This window comes from Delphinus delphis, chromosome 4 (genome assembly GCF_949987515.2).
Source record: "Delphinus delphis chromosome 4, mDelDel1.2, whole genome shotgun sequence".
Taxonomy (NCBI): domain Eukaryota; kingdom Metazoa; phylum Chordata; class Mammalia; order Artiodactyla; family Delphinidae; genus Delphinus; species Delphinus delphis.
In genome coordinates this window covers 124,012,553-124,022,888 of record NC_082686.1, presented here as the reverse complement: position 1 = coordinate 124,022,888, position 10,336 = coordinate 124,012,553, and positions in this window count along the sequence as shown.

Below are 10,336 nucleotides of genomic sequence, written 5' to 3'. Positions count from 1 at the left end.
TTCACATCTTGAGTCTTGATTTTCTGCCCCAGCATCAGTCTCTTCATAGTATAATTTAAAGTGTGAATATACATTTCCTTTTGGTGAAACTCCCTCCCTAAACACACACACACATGCGCACACACACACACACACATACAAGGGTCTGGTCTATTCTGGTCCTGTGGCATCAATAAAAGGACCAACTATATTAGTCCAATATCCCCAAAGCCAGTTTATTAAGACTTAGGTAATATATGAACAAAATCAATCATCTAAATGAAGCCATGTCAAGTTTGCTCAGATTTATTTTCTTTCTTCTCTAATCAGCTATCTAAAATAGCTTGTGATCTATTCTGGCTATCTTTATCTGTGTGGGAAAAAAAATCCAAAACTCAATGACTTAAAAAACTTTATTTTGCTTTACATGTTTGTCTCTAATTTATGCAGGACTTGGCAGAGCCAACTTGTCTCTCTTCTACTTGGCATCAGCAAAGATGGCTTAATTGCTGGAAACTAGTGTCATCTGAAGACTTGTTCACTTACATGTCTGGCAACTGTAACTGTCTGTCAGTTGGTATCTTAGCTAAGGCTACCAAGCAGAACACCTATACAGGATGTTTTGATGTGGCCCGAGATTCCTCACAACATTGTGTTTGGATTCAAAGGGTGAGCATCCCAAGAAACAGAGAGCCAGGTGGAAGTTATATTACTTTATGATGTACCAGTGAAAGTCAAGAAGCATCATTTCCACCACATTCTATTAAATTAAAGCAACCACAAAGTTCCACCCAATTTCAAAGAGATGGGAAATAGACTGTACTTCTTGAAGGAGGATTGACAAGGTTCTGGAAAATTCTGTGGGGACAGAAGTATTACTGTGGCTGATTTTATAAAGTACAATCTGCCACAGTCTCCCTTCTGGTGATAAAATCCACATTCATCCCACATGTAAAAAAATCTACAAGACCCCCAAAGTCTTATCCTATTATGGTTTCAGGTTCAGGTTCAAAATCTAAATTATGTTCAGTTGCATATCAGGCTTCTCAGTGTGTGATTTGCAAGTATCAGCTCCTTGAGAATAGTTTTTATAGATTAAACAAACACTAAACTAAATAGACAAGTTATCAGCTCCCAAGACTACCAATATACAATGGCAGGACATGCGTCAGATAGATAACCACTATAAACACTCATTCAAAATGGACTGAAAAGAGAGGCCCAGATTAATCAGTGGGTCACAGAACTCTGAAATCCTGGAAGGTACATGTAGGCGGTCCCTTGACTGGTGACTACTTAATGAGGATAAAGAGGGTTAAAAGGGACTTTTATTTATTCTTTTATTAAATTCCTAATTGTTAAAATATATACAGTGAGCATGCATTTATGGATTACTTTTATAATTATGGTAATATAAATATGTGTTTTAATTTGGAAAAAGAGATTAAATGAGGAATTCATAAGGCAAAAAAATAGAATTAATAATCCAAACACAAATAAAAGATTTGAAATCAAAATGTTGAATGAGACAAATATATTACAACATAAATAAATTATGGATACAATATAAATTAAAACCTGCTTGTAATTTTGTCTGTAGTTTGAAAATTAATACATGAATATAAGGGAAAAGCAAACAACTGTGGTGACCATGTTTTGTTTTGTTTTACTTTATACTCTCCTGGGATCTACTAAAGGAATAAGAAGCAAATGGAACCAAAATATTTTGTTGAGTATAATATAAGCTATTTAGAGCCCCTGAGGATTTTGAAGTTCTGGGTAAACTCACTCTCAGAACAATGGAAAATTCACCATGAAATTATCAACATTTAAAAATTTACTTTAATTCAAATGAAAATATGTCTAAAATATAAACAGTATCCTGAATTTTTAAATGTAGTTTGCTCAGTTAGGATCATTAGTTTTATTTTACTCAACCTAAATGAAGATATTGTTATATAAGATAGTGATAAGCTCAGGATATGTTGAAATATAAAGTTCAACTTTCCCTTTATCTATTTCTATGAAACAATGATTACTAGCTTTATTGAATGGTTGGGTAAAATGAGAAACAGACTAACAATCCAAATAGAAATTTGAAAGTAAAAGTTATGAGTACAACATATGTAAACCAGTATGACAATTCCAACTCTGTATTTTGAAAATTAACACACTAACATAAGAAAAAAACAAAGTATGGTGGCCAAGATTATTTTACATTATCCCTTCCTGGAATCTACTGTAGGCAAAAGAAATCATGAAAATGACAGGCTGCTAGAGTTTTTGAAATTTTGTACAATATCACTTTCCACTCATATTCATAGACTGTGCACTGGCAGCACCTGTTGTAATTTCCTGTTTCTAATTTTGACTTTGAAGCTGGATAACTAAGTCCAGGGCATTGTGAATTAAACACAAATAAATTATTTCAATAAAATACATGAAATAAATCAACTTTGAGCAGTAGCTCCAGAGGCTTTTTGATAAGTAAAAGTCAATTTGAACTTTGCTTAATTGGTTTTCTTTTCAGCAGTCTTACTGGCTTGATTCACATTTTGTAACCATGTTTCAAACAGATATTATTACAAGATGGCTGGGACCAGAATTCATGGTATGCAGTCGTGTGGTTACATATTTTTGTAAAATATTTGTGGCAGAGTTTGTAAAGCACACTTTTGTGGTGAAAGTCATGACAGTATGAAATAATCTCATATCCATCTTTTGAAATTCAGTTCCTTGAATGTTTAGTTCTGGAAGGGAACTGAAGCCCACATTTTGTTTCTGAGGTTTCCAAATTCTCTTCTGAAAATCTTCCATCCCAATGACACTCTGGAGAGTAATGGCCAGTACATCTTATTGCAAATGTACTTTACTCAACCCTGCAGGGCCCACTGAATAACTTCTATACTGACTTCACAAGACCGACACCAAAGCAGAAAAACAGCCAACTTGCATGATGCTGGGAAACCTTAAAAACAACAATGGGTAAGACAGGACTCTATGTACTGAATGGCCCTCTGTCCTATTCAGCACATTTTGTAGAGTATCTCATTTTCTAAAGCACTTTGATAGTTCACCTTTAATGAAATCAAAGCTTTTAAGGGGAACAGACTGATGATATTGCAGCCCTGATATTCTCTCGCTACCAGATGGGCAGAGTGGTAGATGTTTAACTTAGCACAGTGTTAGCTGCAAGATGCATGAGTTCCAAAATGATTCTAAGTGTTCATTTAACATGAGGCTTCCTTTGAGAAAAGGCTGCCAGTGGTGCATAATTGTGCCAAATGTGCAGTAGTTTCATAATGTGGGCTGTAATCCACTAGGAACTAAATCCTGCTATTACTCTCTTTAGGGAGACTTCTAAAATTCTGCTCTTCTTATTGTGAATAGCAACCTGAAGTAGTTAGAGGTTACTGGAAATCTTTTTAAAAAATTGCTGCACATGTGTCGAAGCTTTCTTAATGTAAGTCTCAATAATGTGTTTATCAGTTGGGCTCTCCCTAGAGCCACAAGATGGGGAAGGCAACATATTCTCCTCTAATAAGTTATTCTTTTATTTTGTGTATTATGGCTTTAGTTATAATTGGATCTTAAAAATTAAATAATCAGTGTCTTCTTCAATGACTAGAATCATTTTTGTGTACTGACAGAGACCCTCTTTCCATGGTATTGGTCTTACAATGGGATCTGGCTTTATGAAAATGTAGATGTGTGCAGAAGCACACCTTTCACATGGGGATTTCTATTCACCATTCACATATTTGTGTGTGTGAGTGAGTGTGTGTGCATGCGTTGCAGTGTTGACATTCACCTATCTTAAGAGTAAACCCCACAACCATTTCCCAGAGCGCTGCCACATTCTGTAACTGTTCAAGCAGGAAGTGAAGAGTTTCTTATCGAACTGAACCAACCAGGGGCCTTTAAAGAAGCAGAATGCAATTACCCAAATTGGAATTTGGCCAGGACAATGGAGCTAGTGCCTCAACTCTTCCAGAAAGTACCAAGACTCTGGTTTTATGTTTTATCCGAAAGTTGATGCCAACAGTCAAAAAGTGTGTTTCTTTCAGACTGTTTGGCAATCCAGAGCTGAAGCTGCCTTTTGTGGAAAAAAAAAAAAAAAAGAATCAGACAAATAGTGGATTGGTGCAACCAGTTCTCATTGGGGCAGTTGTTTTATTTTTTTAAAGAGAAAAATAAGGATTCTGTTTTTTTCCTCAGACTAGCTCAGAGTTCCCTTTGCTATTTCAATAACCAACAAAACATACGGCATCTAAATCCCTACGATTTATTACAAAAATTAACCCTGTCTCTTACCAAAGTAAAAAAAGATAAACAATAATTTCACTCTTTTTACATAATTTGTTTCTAGAGTTAGTACATTTTAAATTTCTAATATTATTAGTAGAGTTTCCATACACCATCAGATAATTATATTATTAATGAATTTATATGCAAGGATTGTAGTAAAACAGATTCAAGATAATAATTCAGAACGATCAGTTTTAATAGAGATAAGCTGCATGGTAAGTGTCTAATTATAGGTTGAAAAGGGTTTTCATGATATCTAGTACAAAAGAATTATTTGACAATATTCATTTATAATCTAAATATATTTCAATTGATGGAAATAATATTTCAAAATTTCTAAAAATAGGACAATTTCTGTATATGTTTCAAATAGACTTAATAAAAAGATAATAAATGCATCTTTAAAAAGAAAAAGGCTTAAAGCATTTTTAGTAGCCTTAATTATTATAATAAGATTGGGTTCTTATTAACTAAGGAAATACTAAAGGAAAGGTAATTGTGATGTTAGTTAAAAGGAATGATAATATAATTCAACGTACGAGTGTAATAGTTTTCAGTTTAAGATTTGTTTCAAATATCACACAATTATCCAAGTCTCTCTGCTTGTGAGTGGACTTTATTTTCTCATTTATCTTTATACTCATAGAACTAATCCCAAAGTTACTCTTAAATGTACTGCACAAGCTTTTCTATTTCCGTTTGGGTCACGGGGTCAGAACACTATTCTCATGAGGTCAGGGTCATCCTCATTAGCGTTGCTCTGTTCTGAGGCCACCGATTACGTCTTTCATCCTGAGAAGCCTGGGGTGCCTGGAAGGGAAAGCAGGTGGATCCAGAAAAATCTATCATAGCCATAAGTACCCCGATTAATGGCAGGTCAGGACTGCCATTTTCATACACAAAGAATGGCATATTATTACTCTTCAGCCTCTATGTTCATCTGAAATCTACTCATTAGAAAAAAGATGCCTCTGTCAAGGATAAGCCAAAAAGAAGTTAACATATTTCAATTTAAAAAGTAATGTTCCTCTAAGAATAGAGTTTTTCTTAAGCATTTAAAAAAAATTTAATTTTTAAATTAAAATTTTTTAATTAAATTAAAAAATTTTAATTTAATTTTAAAATTTAATTTAAAAAATTTTAATTCCTAATTTAAAATTTTCCACAGAAAACTTAGTTGCATGAAGAAATTCTCAAAATATAATTTAATTAAATTAAGCTTATAATTCAATGTTAAATCATGTAGAAAATTTTATATAATAAGTATACATTATATTAGTATATAGCATATATTTTATATAATACTATATTATTTATTAGTATATAGCTTATATTATAATATTAATATATAATGCTACTTAATATGATAATGTATATTATATTACATATTGATTATAATTATATTAAGTATATTATAATTCATGATTGTAATAGTATAATTCCAAAATCATACCTCATATTATTATATCCCTGAAGGAAACAATCTTCATGAAGAGCAAGACCAATGTACAAAAGGCAGTGGAACCAAGGGAAAGGATGAGAGGAGAAAAAGAGAAGATAGGGGTGGTCAGGAGTGACTGTAAATGACATAATTTGACACCCTGGATTCAAGGATGTGTCTGAAGTAGGGCTTATTTACCCCTAGTATCTTAATTACATGAAGTTATAACTCTCCCTTTGTTTTTCTTATGTTGATTTGAGTTAAAGATTCTTACTAATACATCTGCTATTAGCTCAATTAATAGGTAGTTAACTAACCAAAGAAATAAACTGTATGATATTTCAAAATTGAAAACATGTGTGTTCATGCTTGCACAATGTTTTGAGATTCCTGTGTGTATCTACATCTTATGGGGGAAAAAAGGAGCTTATTTCATTTAACAACGAGTAAAAGAGATATAGTCAAAAATTTTAAGAATTAGAATATTTTAAAACATGTTTAATAATTATTATAAAATATAATAAAAAGGCAACCTACAGAATAGGAGAAAATATTTACAGCCAACAGAATAGGAGAAAATATTTACAAACCATATATTTGATAAAGGGTTGATATCCAAAATATATAAGGAATGCAGACAAATCAATAGCAGAAAAAAAAGGATAATCATTAAAAAATGGGCAAAGGACTTAATTAGACATTTTTCTAAAGATATACAAATGACCAATAAGTACATGAAAAGTGCTCAATCTCACTAGTCATCAGGGAAATGCAAATCAAAACCACAATAATATAACACACCTGTTAAAATGTTTTTGTTTTTAATCAAAAAGCCAAGAGATAGCAAGTGCTGGAGAGGATGTAGAGAAAGGGGAACCCTCATACACTATCTGTGGGGATGTAAATTGGTGCAGCCACTATGGAAAACAGTATGGAGATTCATCAAAAAATTAAAAATGGACATGTGATCCAGCAAACCCACTTCTGAGTGTATATCCCCAGGAAATGAATTCACTATCTCAAAGAGATAATCTGCACTCCCGTGGCCTTTGCAGCATTATTCACAATAGCTAAGACATGGAAACAACCTGAGTGTCCATTGACAGATGAAAGGATAGAAAAGATGTGAGATATATATATATATATATCTATCTTATATATTTTGTATTCATATACTATATAGAGTAATATTATTCAGCTATGAGAAATAAGGAAATTCTGCCATTTGTGACAACATAGGTGAACCTGGAGAACATTTTGTTAAATAAAATGAGCCAGACTAAAAATAAAATACTGTATTATCTCACTTATATGTGGAATTAAAAAAAAAGTTGAATGAACTCAGAAATAGAGAGTAAAATGATGGTTAGCAAGTGCTAGAGGTGGGGGAAATGAGGAGATGCTAGTCAAAGAGTATAAGATTTTAATGATAATATGAATAAGTTCTGGAGATCTAATGTACACCATGGTAATGGTAGTTAATAATATGTATTGTATACTTGAAATTTACTTAGAGAGTATTCTCACTACACACACACAAAAGTAATTGCATGAGATGATAGATGTGTTAATTAACCTGATTTTGGTAATCATTTCACAATGTATACATATATCAAATCATCATGCTGTGTACTTTAAATATATTCAACTTTCTTTGTCAATTGCTCCCCAGTAAAGCTGGAGTAACTATAACAAGAAGCATTTTATATATTAAGATAAGTTAGAGACCTTTGATAGCACAGGAAGAAAGCATAGTCTTCCTGTCTCTAAAGTGGTAGAGACAGAAAAAGGAAGGTCAAGGAACAAGGAAGTTGCACCAAGAGCTGACACTGACAGGCATCTTGGATTATGATGGAGACAGATAGATGGATGAAGAAACAGATAAAATGATAGATGACAGATAGATAGATAGATAGATAGATAGATAGATATAGCCATGTCCATTTGAAACATATATTTTAAAAATACATTGTTGTTCACCTTTCCAGATAGATATTCCTGTAAATGACCCTTTCCTCCCACTTCAGAAGTAATTTAAAATCCACATATACTGTATGTGGAGCCTTAAAATGTTTTTAAATACTGCAACATTCCAAAGTGAAGTTCCCTTGAAAACACTCCTGTCATTTCCTCCTTCTCCTTGGCTGGCTAGGGTAAAGAGCAGGAAAGACCCCAGATAGATAAATCATAGAGAAAGAGAAATTTCAGAGAAGTATGTAAATGTGGACGTTTTCCTGGGCCATTCCTGGCTTCTGCATTGCATGGAAGAAGTATTCCTCTACTGTGTCTGATGTGTCTGGAAACGTGTTGTCTCCAGGGTGAAGGACTAAAGAACAACACTCCCCAGAGCGTTGAACTCATTCCTTATTCCTCAATATAAGACTATCTGAATTTACAAAAAAAAGAAAAAATAGTAAGTCTCCATGATACAGCAGATCTCTCTGCTGCCATTTTCACTTTGAAAACATCAGTCAACATTTTGGATGAGGCTTACAGGTCCCTCCTCCCTGCTCGATGAACACATCCAGTCTTCTCTCTCTTTCCATCCCTCCTGCTGCTTAGGTACCAGAAAATCATGACAGTATATGGATGCCTTGCTTCCAAAACTACTGAACTGGCACCCTAGCTCTTTAACTTTCAGTGCTCTGCCTGAGCTTTACAGAATTGTCTGTCGTTGTATGTTAAAGAAAACTTCCAGGAAAACTGTTCTCTGGAGGATTCCTGTGTTGGGACTCATGCATCCACGTGGGTGAATGTTAGGGTTACAAATAAATTTTAGCAAGTAGACAAATTTGCAAATACAGAATCCGTGAATAATGAGGATCAACTGTGCCAGAATATTCATTGTCCCTGATAAATGTTTATGTTCAGAGAAACATTAATCAAAGGTCTTAGGAAATACTTTAGTTAACCTTTCCTTTATCTGTCATAGTCCTGGTGAGTTGCCTGAAGATATTAGACAACCGTATAATGTTATGGGTCATAATTTTATAATTATTTAAATTGTTTGCTTGACTGTAATCTTACCTCTTTAATTTGAAACTGGTATCTTCAAGGCCAATAGTTGTCAACTGAGGACATATGTATGTCAGACTTACTCATAGAGTTTTATAAAAATACAGATGTCTAGGCCTTATTCTTTACTTACTGAATCTATGTCATATTCTTGGTATATTATTTATATATTATACATATATATAATGTCTCAGGGTTATTCTCTGTAAAAATTTCGCTTATTTTTTTTTATAAATCAGGTATAAGATTTACTGACTTTTTGAAAATGGGCTTAATCAGTTACCCCTAGAGATAATTTGGCTAAAATTATACTGATATGTGGAATGACGTTATTATCATGTTTCGCATGTCACAGAAACAACTAACATTTTGTGTCACTTACAGATTCTCATTATGAACCCTCATTAATCCTTTCACTCTTAAAAAAAGTTCAGTAAGAAATTAACAATAGCCATGAAGTCTCTGTCATCTACAGTCTTTGCTTTACTCTGATGCTGTGTGACAACTCTTCTATAAGCTACCGGAGGTTTTGTCTTCACCAGAGTGTGTCAGAACACCATGGAAAAGGACTAAACCAGGCACTTCACACTACTGACCTTTCAAAGAAGAAACTCTTGGGTAAAGGCTTCTGATGACATCACTTCAGCAACTTTCAGACTGGGCTGAGTCAAGAAAAAACCAGCTTCATGATACTTCTAACCCCAAATCTACTGAAAAATGACAGTTTGATAGACTCTGCTTTTGTACACTGAAATGAAACTTAAAAATACTATCTGCTTTCCATTGACCCCTCCAGAAAACTTTTCATGTTAATTCGGTTATTTACATAGACTCAGTAAGAATCTGTCCTCATTTCTATCAAGATACAATTAGAAAAACTGATTATACAAACATGTCTTCACAGAGTGTTATAGTAGAGAATAATGCTCATGTAATCAGGTATGGCAAGCCACATTTAAGGAACTATGATTGACTTTACCTATGAAGCAGATGCCTGCAAAATCCTCTCAGGGAAACTGCCCTGGCGCCTGGCTTTAGAGTCTCAGCCTTACAGGTGGTAAGAAAGTTCACTTCTTGGCATGCCAAGAAACCTAAGGATATTTGGGGGACTTACAGAGAAGGAAAATTCATCCAAATGTATAGATACTGCAGGTGAAATCTGGTGTAAAGGATTTTTTTGGGGGGGGGCTTGATTTCCTATCCTCAGGATAAAAAAATAATAGAAGGCTTTAAAATTAAAATCCAATCTGAGATTTCTCATGACAACTTCCAGAAAGAAGTTAATTTTTTGATTGTTCAATCTAGTATGGCTCTAGATTATTCAAAATGATCTTGAGAAGGAATATGTAGTAAATTAAGACCTTTGCTGTCTATATGCAAATAATCGGTACAAGTCTAATGAACCATCCTTATTTTGTGATCAAAAATAATCTTTCTTTGAGTTTATTAAGATCACAAAATATGGGAAAATTATGGATAAAAGAGACCACTGGATATCTTTTCAGTGGAACACCATGGCTTCTGGAGATTAACTGATCCTTATTTTGTCTTTGACTAGGGTATTTTACAGCACCATAGAGATGTTAACTTCTA